We start from the raw sequence: 15,867 nt of genomic DNA, 5'->3' as shown, positions 1-15,867 counted from the left end.
CTGCTTCCACAACCTGATTTTCTGATGTAACGAATATAGATTCAGCTAACTGGGGCGTGGGGTGGTTAATAGGAGGAGATGATTTTAAGCAGAGGTGGCTCAATGATTAGCATTGCTGACTCACAGCGTCAGGGACCTGGATTTGATTCCAGCCTTAGGCGACTGTGTGGAGTTTACACGTTCTCCCCGTGTCTGTGCGAGTTTCCTCTGGGTGCTCCAGTTTCATCTCTCAGTCCAAAGATGTGCAGGTTAAGTGGATTGGCTATGCCTGTGCAGGTTAAGCCATTAACCATGGGAAATACAGGGAATGGGTGAGTCTGAATGGGATGCTCATTATAGGGTTGGTGTGGACTCCATGGACAAGTACCCTGTTTCTGCACTGTAGGGATTCTATTCCATTCTAATGAAGAAGAATGTACCTATCTCAATGTGCTGTGAATCTGTGGAATTCCCTATTTAAAATGTGGTGGATGCCAGGACAAGGAGCAAATTTAGTGAAGAGATAGAGATGTTGAATTTGCAAAGAGATGAAGGGTGAGAGAGAGAGCAGGTGGGAAATTCCAGCTGAGACCGAGGTGAGCTCAATCATCATGGTATTAAATGGTGGAGCTCTTTCAAAGGGCTGCATTGCCTCTTCTGGGCCCAGTGCTTATCTTCTTCCGGTAATAACTGGAAAGCTGAATCCAAAACTCACCACCTTCACCAAAGGAGATTTTCGGAAAAAGCAGGATAGTCAGGTGGATTAGCGTTCCAAACTTAGATGGTGAGGAAGTATGTGGGAGATAATAATTTCACGAGGTGAGTTAAAAATCACACAACAACAGGTTATAGTCAAACAGGTTTAATTGGATCATGATGAAGGAGTGACACTCCGAAAGCTAGCGTGCTTCCAATTAAACCTGTTGGACTATAACCTGGCGTTATGTGATTTTTTTTAAAATTTTGTACACTCCAGTCCAACACCGGCATCTCCAAATCATGTAAACTGAGGAGAGACAGTGATTTATGGTTTTACATTGTGTAGTACATTCACACCGTCCAGAATACTCTGTTGTGAATATCTATCCTATTATTTATCACAAAGCCAAGGTCTCTGACGATGAAACCCAAAACACCCAGGTAACATCGCCTCACCTCGTAATCTAATAAAAGACTTGTGTTAAGTATGGTTGAATTTAGAATACAGAAGGAAAGCGGGAAGATTAAATCCAATCCCAAGATCCTGTGCTTAAACAAAGGAGACTACAATAAGATGAGGCAGGAGTTGGCTAATGTAGACTGGAAGCAAAGACTTTAGGGTGGTTTAGTTGACGGACAGTGGAGGAATATCAAAGAATTTTTCAAACTGCTCAGCAAAAGTATATATCAGTGAAAAGGAAGGACTGTAGGAAAAGGAGTAATCTGCCATGGGTGTCTAAGGAAATAAGGGAGTCTATCGAATTGAAATAGAAAGCATACAAATTGGCAAAGACCAAGGAGAAACTAGGAGATTAGAAAAAACTTTAAAGGGTCAACACAAAGCTAGATGTAATTGGGGGAGAAAAGCGATTAGCAGCTATCCCCAGGGCAGGAATAGCAGTTTACACTGCTAGAGCGGAACCTGTTGTGTGGGGAACATATGGCCTCTGTAATTGTTGAAGCACTTAACTGTTACCATAGAGATAATCCTGATCAAGTTAAAACTCACAGCACACTGCAAAAGCTTATAGTCCAACAGGTTTATTTGGAAGTACAACTTGGTGATGTGTGGTTTTTAACTTTGCCTACCCCAGTCCAACGCCAGTTCTTCCACATCAGAATCCTGACAGACAGCCCCACTGAAAGTGAAGTGCCTGTCAGATATCTGACTGAGCCACAGGGGCGTGGGGGAGGGGTATGTGGTTTAACCACAAAGTGCTGAGCTGAACTCGACTTTTTAACTGCCATTGCCATGGAGATAATATTGAGAGACAGCGCCATTCTAAACCACAAACCACAAAGGTATAAGAATGGGAGTGGCACATCGGACAGGTGGGGAGTTACCTGATGCTGCCTGGAGGTATTTTGCATGTACACTATCCAGGTAACTGCCATGTCTCATCAATAAAGACTCAAAGAAGACCTCACAAAGTTCTGTGCCTAGTTATTCCTATCCAGCAGGGTTCAAGAATATGAGTACACAGCAGTCAGTCTTCCCCGTGGAGGATACGAAGAACATGGAGTAATTGATAAGGAGACTCAGGAAGGTGAGGACCAAGAAATAACCATTATCATGAAAGTATTAGAGCTGGACAAGCTAATGGAGCTAAAGGTAGACAAGTCTCTTTGCCCTGATGGAAAACATCCCAAGGTGCTACCAGAGTTAGCGGGAGAAATAACATGTATACTTGAAGTCAGAGTCCTAAGCAGAGACAGGCCCTTTGGCCCATGCTGACCAGAATGTCCATCCACACTACCCCCATTTCCCTGTACTTGGCCCATCTGCTTCTGACCCTTTGCTATCCATGTATTTGTCCAAATGTCGTTTACATGTTGTTAATGTACCCACCTCAACCACTTCCACTGGCAGCTCAGTCCATATACATATCACCCTCTGTGTAAAACAGTTGTCCCACAGGTTCCCTTTTATAATTTCTCCTCTGACCTGAAACTGATGCCCTCCACTCCTTGATTCGCTAGGAAAAAGACTAAGTGCATTCACCTTATCCCTGCCTCTCATGGTCTTATACACTTCCAGAAAAGATCCCCCTCTGTTTCTACTGCTCTAAACAAAAAACTCCTCGCTTGTCCAACCTCTCCCTGTAACTCAGACCCCTGAGCCCTGGCAAAATTCTTGTAATTTTCTTCTGCACTTTTTCCAGATTAATAACTGAAACCTACACTGCATTCATCACATTTCCAGTGTTCCCCACGGCACTGGAACCGACGTGACAACCCCAATGGATTACAAGCCATGATCGATAATTCACTCCGTTACAACTCCGTTTGTTCCATAGTGCAGGTATCCTCGTCTCTTTCTGGTTGCATGGTTAATTAAAACCTTGTCCTCATACAAAACAAATCTGTAGCTTAATTGTTCCTGGGAAATGCGCCATGTTTTTTCAGACTTTTAAAAACAAATGAAATCTTTCTCCAGTCACCACGCTAACATGGACTTGGCTGTGTCTCAGTAACCTTTCCAGTCACACTGACATTTGAAATATTCGCCCACAGACAGAATACACACCTTTCCTTCCACATGAAAAGGCCAATGATATTCAGATCCGCACGGATCAAGTAACTATCAAAACTGAACATGAAGTTCAATCAAGTAACTATCAAAACTGAACATGAATTTCTCATCCACAAATCTGCCCTTTCAGTACTCTACAACAGAGAAAACAAGTCACCACTGTTAACACAGGATGGAAATTCATAAGACAATTATAGGATTAAATTGTAGTTTCTTTGTTCCCCCAAAGCTTTAAATCTGAGTCTCACAATTTCTCTCTGAACTGAAATCCAAACCAATCTCCTCACTACTTTCCTCCACACCCAGTTCTCACACGCTCTCTCTTCTCTTTGAGTTCAGCTTCCTAGCTCCTGCCTGCAGAGTAAGAACCAAAACAAAGGTGTGACACGATGGCACTGCTGCCCCACAGCACTAGGGTCCCAGGTTCGCTTCCAGCCTTGGGTGACTGTCTGTGTGGCTTTTGCACATTCTCTCCGTGTCTGCATGGGTTTCCTCCCACAATCCAAATATGCACAGGCCAGGTGAATTGGCCATGCTAAATTGCCCATAGTTTTAGGTGCATTAGTCAGAGGGAAATGGGTCTGGGTGGGTTACTCTTCCCACGGTCGGTGTGGACTGGTTGGGCCGAAGGGCCTGTTTCCACACTAGGAAATCTAGTCTAATCAATCAATGAGTCTGACTCAGAGCCTCCTGAGTGTTGGTGAATCCTCCCCCCCCCCACCTCCCAGGGTTTCCTTCCTGGTCAGACCCACATTGATTTTTTTTCCCCAATCTGGAACCTCTTATTTATTTCCCCAATCTGGAACCTCTTATTTATTTCCCCCAACCCCGATCTTCTGATGAGAACGATCCTGCACATACTGGCCAAATCATATCTGGTTGAACTAAAATGAACCAAACTAGAACTTTAGTTGCAGGCCCATCTTTGTTCCTTTCCATAACATTCCTGAATCTTCACCCGAGTTCTGATAACTTTCTGCAAAATGCTTCCCCCACAGATACACCAACTACTTGTCACGATACCAGGGCAGGGACAATTCCCCTGGGTCCTGTTCTCAGAGGGACGAAGAGAGGGAGCTGCCAATGCCAGATTAATCCCACACACAGCCTCTCTCCCTGGCACTGACCCATGCTGCACATACGTCAACATACGTCGCTGCCTAATAAGGTGGAGGCGGCGGGGCTGGAGGACTGGGACAATGGGATTGTAAACAATGAATGAATGTGGATGACACTGGGGGATGGACAGGTCAGTGAGGGACAGGATCAGTGCAGAAGCAGGAGGCGATCCTGGACAAACTGAGCGATGTGAGAGCCTGACAGGAGAGAAACTACAGGAAGGTACTGTTTTGTGGCTCAGGCAGGGACAGCTGGGAGACAGTATGACCTGGTGGCATGGGTATGTTTAGTAATCAGCCTCTTTAAAGATGCTGTTACTCAACTCGGACCTAATCCTCCTGGTTCAGAAGTAAGGAGACTACCACAATTTCTTGTTGGGCTAGTGGAAAGAACGGAGGATTTTCTCCATCTCACATGGAAACTCCATGAGCTCCTCCCACTTACTGTGTACGGTGGGAATAGAGGAGACAGAGCAGATGGGAGGGAAGTTAGGGATATAGGGACTGCCTTTCCAAAGGAACTCACCTGTATTGGCGTTATTAAGAAGACTCAATACACAGTTACTAACACAAAGCTGGTGTACTTGAACTTTATCCAGAATATTAACACCCATAACTGGGTGACACAGACCAATGTACAGAGTTAAGTCCTGGTTATTAATAACAGCTTTGTGTGAGAGAAATCACGTCTCATGATTTCAGTCAATTTTTTTGAAGTAACAAAGAGGATTCATGAGGGCAAATCGATGGAAATGATCTACATGGTCGTCAGAAAGGGGTTCAACAAGGTGCCCCATGGGAGACTGTTTAGCAAGGTTAGATCTCATGGAATACAGAGAGAACTAGCCATTTGGATACAAAACTGGCTCAAAGGTGGAAGACAGAGAGTGTTGGTGGAAGGTTGCTTTTCAGATTGGAGACCTGTGACTAGTGGAATGTTACAAAGCATTGGTGCTGGATCCTCTAATTTTCATAATTTATATAAATGATTTGGATGTGAATATAGGAAGTATTGTCAGTAAGATGACACCAAAATTGGAGGTGTAGTGGACAGTGACGAGGATTACCTCAGATTACAACGGGATCTTGATCAAATGGTTGAATGTGCTGGGGACTGGCAGATGTAGTGTATTTTAGATAAATGTGAGGTGCTGCATTTTGGGAAAGCAAATATTAGCAGGATGTATACACTTAATGGTTAGGTCCTCGAGAGTGCTGCTGAATAAAGAGACCTTGGAGTGCAGGTTCACAGCTCCTTGAAAGCAGAATCGCAGGTAGATAGGATAGTGAAGAAGGTGTTTAGTATGTTTTCCTTTATTGGTCAGAGCACTGAGTATAGGAGTTGGGAGGTCATATTGCGGCTGAACAGGGCATTGGTTAGGCCACGCTTGGAATATTGCGTGTAATTCTGGTCTGCTCCCTATCAAACCAATATTGTGAAACTTGAAAAGGGTCAGAAAAGAATTACAAGCATGTTGCCAGGGTTGGAGGATTTGAGTTAGAGGGAGAGGATGAATACACTGTTTTCCCTGAAGCGTCAGATGCTGATGGGTGACCTTATCGAGGTTTATAAAATCAGTAGGGGCATGGATAGGGTAAATACACAAGGTCTTTTCCCTGCGGTAGGGGAGGACACATGATGGGGAGAGGGAGACAGAGGGGGGAGACCGAGAGGGGAGGGTGACCGTTATTTTGTAGATTTACAACACAACTCCGGTCCTGTTTTCTCCCCTTCAATCCCTCTGAAGGGCTCAGAACAAGTGCACAGTCCCTGGAAAGTAGAGCTTCAGGGTGATCAAGTGCTGAAGGTTGCATTTGGGACGCTGACATTTATTGGTCTGTGTACTTATCAATAAATAGACCTGGGTTCAATTCCACTGTCCTGGTTTCATGTCTGTGGCCACAGACACGCCTGTCCCTGACCCTGACTACTGGATCCCCTGTCACGATAGCTCTGCCATTCTCCTTCCTCCCGTTCTGTGCAGCGGAGCTATCTGTGGTGTCATGAACCTGGCTGTTGATTTCCCCTGAGAGTCTCCCCCACCTGTTCCCCCCTTATAGAATGCCAAGCGGTGCACAATATCTGTCTGAGAAGGGGAATGATCACTGTGGAGTCCTGCACTTCCTTCCTGAGCCTTTCACTTGATCTGATGGTCACCCATTCCCTTTCTGCCTGTGTAATCCTCACCCGCAGTGTGACTAACTAACTAAATGTGCTGTCCATATCATTCTCAGTATCGCAGATGCTCCACAGTAAGTCCACTCACAGCTCCAGGTCTGAAAAGCAGTTTCCCAGTAGCTGCAGATGGGCACACTTCCTGCACACATAGCCGTCAGGGACAATGGAAGCGTCCCTTATGTCCCACATTTCACAAGAGGGGCATACCACGGGTCTGAGGTCTCCAGATTCAGCTAGTTACTCCCATTAAGGGAATTTAAATGAGCGAGGAACTTTCCTTCACTTCAAACATTTCCATTATAATCAAAAGCCCCAATCTTTACTTAATCTGACATTTTATACTTTTAAAAACTGTTTAAATAAACCTCAGCAGGTATCACTTACAAATTGGCTGTTCCCATTGGGACCATGTGATTTTATGAACGGCCTGAACTAAAACTGAAGCTGTGGTTCACCTTCTCCCTGTCTCACCACGCTCTGTTTACACCCAACTTCAAAACACACATTGAGCTAAGCAGCACCCACAGTGCAGCCCTGTTATTTTCATTGTCTTCTCACATGTACACTGCCCTCAGCCTCCTGTACTGTTCCAATGCATCTCAATGGGAGCTGAGGAATTGCATCTCATCTTTCAATTCAGCCCTTTGTAACCCCAGAGTCAACATAGACTTCAGCAGTTTCTGGATGAACAGACAGTTATCAGAATCTGGAACATTCCACCTGAAATGCTGCTGAGTCCATAAGGAATATTAATGAGAAGTTTGCAGTGAATTGAAAATAAGGAGTTTACAGGTTAACATCATGAAGTGGTGACTGGGACAAAATCTGACATTTCTGACAAAGAGACGAGGTGTAATTTGGATAAATCTGTGCTCTCTCTCAAGGCAATATCTCCTTCAACAGCTGCAGGGCCCAGAACAAAGCACAAACCCAAAGGGTGGTCCAACCACAAATTTGAATATCTTTCTGCTTTTTGCTCGAAAAAAAAGATACTTTCCCACAGACAGAACAGACAAACCTTTCTCCTTCCACAGTTAAATGTCAATGGTATTCAGATCCTGATGACCCTGCTGATGATAGAAAATTGCTTTTGAGATCCCTGTCTCAATTATTCTCAATTAATATCCTATAAAATGTATTCATAAAACAAAGCTCACAGTCAACGCAAGATGAATAGTGAAGGCAAACACTTCCATTGGTATGTGTTTGGTGTGTAAATCCTCCTCTTCAAATCACCCCTCCCCCACCCAGGAAGAGGACATGCCCATGTACCTCGCTGTAACTTGCCCCCAATAAAGATGGTGGCCATAACCCAGGACCTATCACCGCCTGAGGGCCACAGCCATTTGCTGTAAACGTGGGACCAAGAGTTTCTAATTCACGCCTAACTACCTGTTCAGGGTGTAATTAAACCCTCCCAGTCTAAACTGGATCCAACTCCCCTTTCCCGTTTCCTCCTCCTGCACACACTCATTCTCGGTCCAGTGACCCTTCCTCAGAACCGGCGGCAGCTGGGAAAATTAGAATTCCTACAGTGTGGTAACAGGCCATTCGGCCCAACAAGTCCACACCCACCCTCTGAAGAGGCTCTCAACCAAACCCATTCCCAGACCCTATTATTCTACATTTCCCCTGACTAATGCACCTAACCTATACATCCATGAACACTTTGGGAAATTTAGTTGGGCCAATTCACCGAACCTGCATATCTTTGGACTGCAGGAGATAGGGGTTAAAGAGTAAATAATAGGTGGGGTCAGAGTCCAAAAGAGACAGTAACATTTGGAAAGACAAAGGAGTGGATAACAATCTGGCTGGGAGGGTGAATAGCTGTTAATGGAGGGGACAGGAACCTGTGTCTGGCAGCAGCTCAGTGGAGGTGCTGGAAATGTCAGCTGATGATCTACGTTCTGCTGCAAAACAGACCCTGAGCTTCCAGTTGCCTGTCATTTTAACACACGAGCCTGTGCCCTGGCCCAACATCTCTGTCTCATGCTTACTGCAGTGTTCCAGTGAAGCTTGAGGCAAGCTGACAGAACACTCCAGAACATATCAAAACGCCCTGTATTTCATGGACTGCAATTTTCACTCCCATGTGGTCAACAATACTCTCCAGTGTATCTCCACCAGTTCTCGCATCTCTGCCATTGAACCATACCTCTCCAACTGCAACAAGGATAGAACCCCCCAGTCCTCACCTTCCACCCAGATACAACGCATCATCCTCTGTCATTTTTTCAACCTACAATCAGATCCCACCAGAGATATATTTCCCTCTCCATTCCTTTCAGCATTGCACAGAGACCATTCCCTGTGAATTCCTAGTCAGATCCATGCTCCCAACTAACCCATCCTCCACTCCCAGCACCATCACTTGTCAATGCAAGATGTGTAAAACCTGTGCCCACACCTCCCGCCTCACCTCCAAAGGACCCTTCCACATCCAACAGAGATTTCCCTGCACATCCAAATACCTCACCAATTATGGCCTTTGCTTTCGATGTGGTATCCTCTCCACTGGGGTGTCAGGACACTAACTTGCGGAATGTTTCAGGGAACATTTCTGGGACACATCCACCAACCAACCTAACCATCCTGTGGCCAACCACTTCAACTTCCCCACCCACTCCGCAAAGGACATACAAGTCCTGGGCCACCTCCACCAGCAAACCCCAGCCACCTGACGCCTGGAGGAAAAAAACCTCATCTTCCACATTGGGACTCGTTAACCACAGAATCAAGGTTTCCTCATCTCCCCTCCCTTACCTTATCCCAGATCCAAACCTCCAACTCGACACCACCCTCTTGAACTGTCCCACCTGTCCATCTTCCTTTCCAATTATCCACTCCACCCTCTCTCCATTACCCTCCACCTACATCTACCTATTGCCTTCCTAGCTCCCTTCCCACCAACCCCACACATCTCTCTTATTTATCTCTCAACACTCTTGCACCCCTCTTCCCCTCCAATCCCGGCATTCCTGATGAAATATGCCCAAAACGTCGATTCTCTTGCTCCTGAGATGCTGCCTGACCTGCTGTGCTTTTCCAGCACAACACGTTAACGCAAGCTGGAAGAACAACACCTTATCTTCTACTTGGGGGACCCTGCACCCCTCGAGCCCCAATATCAAATTCAATAATTTTAGGTCCTGAACTCTCCAATGTCCTAGCGCCCTAGCCTCTTAACCCACATACCAGGCCTTATTATCACATAGCCTATCATTACACACTACCTATGGTTAGCCACGAACAGTCCCCGGAAACAGCTATTCACCCTCCCCCAGCCAGATCGTTATCCACTCCTTTGTCCAACTGCTCCCATCTCTTTGGACTCTACCCCCAGCTATCATTTACTCTTAACCCCTACCTTCTGCATATAAACCGACATTTCTTTTCAGTTACAACAGTTCTGAGGAAGGATCAGCGGATCCAAAATGTTAACTCTGATTTCTCTTCACAGATGCTGCCAGACCTGCTGAGCTTTTCCCGTACCTTTTGGTTGTTGTGTGAGATTTACAGCATCAACAGTTCTTTTGGTTCTAATTTACCAGGAATTTCTCATTCAGGTCTAGCAGCCTAAAACCGTGCATTTATAAACCCTCCCAGTCCACAATAGCTCAATTTCTTCCCCAGACTTTGCAGTCTCTCCCACTCCCTTCACACTCACGAAGTCCCCCCTCACCGTGGCACTGCGCCTGCACAGCTCATTGCCACGTGTTGGTCTGCTGGACCCATCCCAATTCACTCCCATTGGCTGGAGGATCACGCCAATTCTACTATTGGTCTGAAGCTGCTGTCAATCACCCGGGCCCCATTGTGACATAGTGGGCTCCTCCCAAGAGGATCGGATGCTGAGAGCTTTATAAAATCATGAGGAGTATGGATGGGAAAAATAGACAAGGTCTTTCCTCTGCAGTGGGGGAGTCTAGAACGAGAGGGTGCAGGGCTAAGGTGATAGGGGAAAGATTTAAAAGGGACCCAAGAGGCAACTTTTTTCACACTGAGATTGGTGCGTGTATGGAATCTTCTGTTCGGGGAAGTGGTGGTGGCTGGTACAATTACACCATTTGGCATCTGGATAGGTATGCGAATAGGAAGGGTGTAGAGGGATACGTGCCAAATGTTGGCAAATGGGACTAGATTAGGTTGGCATATCTGGTCGGCATGGACCAGTTCGACCAAAGGGTCTAATTCCATGCTGTATGTCTCTATGACTCTGCCCTGGGATGAGCTTCATCATTCACAGTGAATGGGGCAGTAGCACAGAGCACATGGATTTGGGGCGATTCAGCCCATTGGGCTGTACTCTCCCCCTCTGGAGATGGTGCCAGTCTTTCCCAACTCACCTCCCATTTGTCTGTAACCCTCCAAATCCTTCCTTAAAAAAGTTAAATTCCAAATTTTTTTTGACAATAACTATTGAATCTGCATCCAGCTGTCGGTCAAACTGTTCCAGATGCTCAGAACTTAGTGAGTAAAATAATCTTCACATTTTTAACCTGCATTATTTGCCAGTTACTGAAAGGTAGTTACTAAAAATCGTGACGTTAATAATTTCTCCCTCTGTCTCTCTGTAAATTAAATATCCTTGAAACAAATCTGCTCCTGGTCGAAATCACTGCCTAACCTTCTCAGCTCCAAGGAGAATTATCTGATCTTCTGCTAACTCTCCATCAAAGAGAAACCCATCTTAATTTTAGTAGTGCCAAAAAGATGTACAGCAGAGAAACAGACCCTTCGATCCAACTTGTCCATGCCGACCAGATATCCTAAATTAACCTCATCCCATATGCCAGCACTTGGCCTATATCCTTCTAAACCTTTGCTAATCACATACAACATCTCAAAGGCATAATTGGGTAATTGTACCAGCCTCCACACTTCCTCTGGCAGCTCATTCCATACACGTACCATGTTCAGCTGGAAAACATTGCCTCTTAGATCCCTTTTAAATCTTTTCCCTCACACCTGAAGGCTGTGCCCCCAAGCTTTGGACTCACATATCCTGGGAATAAGACCCTGGAATTTCACCCTATCCATGCCCCTCACAATTGTCTCCGATGCTCCAGGGAAAACAGCCCCAGCCTATTCACCTTCTACCTATATAGCTCAAACCCTCAACCCTGGCAACATCTTTGCGGATCTTTTCCGAACCCTTTCAAGTTTCACAATATCATTCCGATAGCAGGGAGACCAGGACTGAAAGCAGAATTCCAGAATTCAATGTGCTGTGCAGCCGCAAAATGACGTCCCAACTCGACTACTCAATGCACTGACCAGTAAAGGCAAGTACAGCAAACACCTTCTTCACTACCCTGCCTATGATTCCACTTTCAAGGAACTTTGAACCTGCACTCCAAGGTCTCTTTATTCAGCAACATTCCCCAGGACCTTCCCATTAAGTGTATAATTCCTGCCCTCATTTGCTTTTACAAAATGGAGCACCTCATATTTATCTGAAATAAACTCGATCTGATAATCCTCAGACCATTTGATTGAAGTCCCATTGTACTCTGAGGTAACCTTCCTTGCTGTCCAGTGCACCTCCAATTTTGATGTCTACTGTAAACCCACTAACTATACCTCATATATTCACATAGAAATCATTGATATAAATGATGAAAAGCAGTGGACCCAGCACCGATCCTGACACCATATTGCTCATCACAGGCCTTCAGTCCGAAAAGCACTACCCTCCGTCTCCAACCTTCCAGCCAAGTTGTATCCAAATAGCTGGTTCTCTCAGTATCTCATGGTGTCTAACTTGCTAACCAGTCTGTCATGTGGAACCTTTTCGAATGTCTTTCTGAAGTCCAAGTTAATGATTTATGGATAAAGCCATGCTGACTATCCCGAATCACTTCTTGCCTTTCTAATTACATATAAACCTGTCCTTCAGAATTCCTTCCAACACCTTGTCTGTCACTTACTTCTGGCTCACCAGTGTATTGTTCCCTGGCCTTTCCTCATCACCTTTCTCAAATAATGGCGCCTGTCTTGCAGCACCTAAGCTGTGGCTATCGGTGATAGAAATATCTCAGCGAGGGGCCCAGCAGTCACTTCCCTAACTTCCCACAAAGATTTGGGATACACCTGATCAGGTCCCACAGATTTACTCAGCTTTATGTATCAGACATCCAGTACAACCTTCTCTGTAATATGGATAGTTATCAAGTTATCACTATTTATTTCTCCAAAGTCTCTAGCTTCCATATCCTCTTTCAGTAAAAGCTGACATGAACTCCTCGGATAGTATCTCTCCCACCTTCAGTGGTTCCACAGACAGCCTTGTTGATCTTTGAAGGTCCCTATTCTCTGCCTGGTTACTCTTTTGTCCTTAGGTGTTTTGTAGAATTTTTTTGGATTGTCCTTAAAATCTCATGTACCGTTTTTGCCCTCCTGTTTTCCCTCAAGTGTACTCCTACTGCCCCTATACTCCGAAGGATTCACTCAAACCCAGCTGTCTGTACCTGCCATATCCCTTATTCAGCTTTTTGACCAGACCTTCAATTTCTCTAGACACATAGCATTCTCTGCACCTACCAGACTTGGCCTGAACAGGAACATACTGTCTATGTACTCTTGTTGTCTCATTTTCACAGGCCTATGGAGGCAATGGCAGATGAGGACATAGAAACAGTCATTCTCAGTAAAGAGGCAGTGTTGGGAAAGATAACAGCCCAAAAGTACACGGGTCTCCTGGCCGTGATGAATGCATCCCAGGGGACTAAAAGAGATGGTGAAGGGTCTATTGACCTCCCTTGCTAGAGGGATGGTTATGCTGCAACTGTACAGGATGCTGTTGAGGCCACACCTGGAGTACTGTGTACAGGTTTGATCTCCTTACTTTAGCAAGGATGTACTGGCACTGGAGGGGGTGCAGAGGAGGGTCACTAGTTTGAGTCGGGAGTGGAGAGGGTTGGTGCATGTGGAGAGACTGAATAGAGTGGGACTATACTTGTCGGAATTTAGAAGAATGGGAGGTTGTATTGAAAAAACTAAAAGTAAGAAGGGAATAGATAAGATGGAAGCAGGAAGGTTATTTCCAATGGGAGGGGGGGGGGTCAACCTAGAGAGCATAGCGTCAAAATAGGAGGTATCTGATTTAGGACAGAGTTGAGGAGGAAGTTCTTCAGCTAAAGGGTTATGAATCTGTGGAATTCCCTGCTGAGTGTAGCAGTTAACGTTATCAACTTGAATGCCTTAAAGGCAAAAGGTAGATTTGTGAACAGGAAAGGAATTAAGGGTTATGGTGAGAGAGCAGGAAAGTGGAGCTGAGGCCATGAAAAGATCAGCCCTGACCTTATTGAATGGCAGTGCAGGCTTGAGGGGCCAGATGGCCTACTCCTGCTTCTGTTCTTATGTTCCCACTTTCCAGCCGTCCCTTTACCTGGGGGTTGCAAAGAAATATTGAAAGTTCTCGCCTTGTACTGTCAAAATTCACCTTTGTTCAATTTAGAACACCAACTTTTAGATCTGGTCTATTATTTTCTGCAACTATTTTAAAACTAGTAGAATTATCGTCAGAGAATCCCAAGTGTGGAAGCAGGCCATTCGGCCCATCACATCCACACTGACCCTTAGATCCTCCTATCTTACCCCGGTAATGCTGCATTTCCCATGGCCAATCCCCCTAGCCTGCACATTCCTGAACACTGTAGGCAATTTCCCATGGCCAATCCACCCAACCTGCATATCCCTGAAAACTATGGGTAATTTCACATGGCCAATCTACCCAACCTGCACATCCCTGAATACTCTAGACAATTTCTCATGGCCAATCCACCCAACATGCACATCCCTGAACAATATGGGCAATTCAGCCTGGATTATCCACCCAAACTGCACATCTTTGGACTGTAGGAGGAAACCAGAGCACCCGGACGAAACCCACACAGATAACCTCAATAAGGTGATCATCCTGTTCTTATTTGCCAGTTCCACCCAAGTAAGTTCACCGGGCGAACTCCCATGAATATCCTCCCTAAGCACAACAATAATGTTATCCCTAATCAAAAACACCATTCCACCTTCTCCCTTATCCCCCTTTCTATCCTTCCTCTTACATTTCTTCCCTGGAACATTAAGCGCCCTGTCCTTTTCAACCTAAGCCACGTTTCTGTAAATACCCACTATATCCCAGTCCCATTTTCAAAACCATATCTTAAGCTCATCTGCGTTCCCTGTCAACCCTCTTGCATTGAAATAAATGCAGTGCAGTGCTATCAAAAGGACAGACTGATGGGCAGAGGGGTTGGGATGGCCCTGTTGGTGAGGGATGACGTTCTGCCCCTTGCGAAGGGGGAGACACAGAATCAGGAGATGTCGAGTCAGATTGGAGGTTGGCTCATGTTGTCCCACTTTTCAAGAGAGGTGGGAGAGAGAAATCAAGGAATTATAGACCGGTTAGCCTGATGTCAGTGGTGAGAAAGATGCTGAAGGCAACTATAAAAGATGACATTATGGCTCATTTGGATAGCAGTAATAGGATTCGTCAGAGGCAGCATGGATTTACAAAGGGGAATATACTGACTTGGATTGAAAATTGGCTGGCTGACAGGAGGAAAAGAGGAGTGATAAACGCTTCCTTTCGGAATGGCAGGCAGTGACTAGTGGGGTGCTGGGACCGCAGCTGTTTCCCATATACATTAATAATATAGATGAATATATTAAAAGTAATATTAGCAAATTTGCTGATGACACAAAGCTGGATGGCAGGGTGAAATGTGAAGAGGATGTTATGAGAATACAGGTTAACTTGGACAGGGTAGGTGAGTGGACGGATGCATACCAGATGCAGTTTAATGTGGATAAATGTGTGGTTATCCGCTTTGGAGGCAAGAACAGGAAGGCAGATTACTATCTAAAAGGAGTTAAGTTTGGTAAAGGGGAAGTACAACGAGATCTAGATATTCTTGTACATCAGTCAATGAAAGCAAGCATGCAGGTACAGCAGGTAGTGAAGAAAGCTCACTGTATGCTGGCCGTCATAACAAGAGGAATTGAGTATCGGAGCAAAGATGTCCTGCAGCTGTACAGGGCCCTGGTAAGACCATACCTGGAGTATTGTGTGCAGTTTTGGTCTCCACATTTGAGGAAGAGCATTGTGGCTATTGAGGGAGTGTTGGGTAGGTTCATGAGGTCAATTCCCGGAATGGCGGAATGATCATATGTTGAAAGATTGGAGCGACTGACCTTGTATACACTTGAGTTTAGAAGAATGAGAGAGGATCTGATTGAGACTTACAAGATTATTAAAGGATTGGACACTCTGGAGGCAGGAAGCATGTTTCCACGGATGGGTGAGTCCAGAACCAGAGGACACAGTTCAAAAATAAGGGAAAGGCCATTTAGAA

The sequence above is a fragment of the Chiloscyllium plagiosum genome, unplaced genomic scaffold, assembly GCF_037043375.1.
Source record: "Chiloscyllium plagiosum isolate Xiang-an unplaced genomic scaffold, Cpla_swu_hap1 HiC_scaffold_39, whole genome shotgun sequence".
In the NCBI taxonomy this organism is placed as follows: Eukaryota; Metazoa; Chordata; class Chondrichthyes; order Orectolobiformes; family Hemiscylliidae; genus Chiloscyllium; species Chiloscyllium plagiosum.
This window is presented reverse-complemented; position numbering follows the sequence as displayed.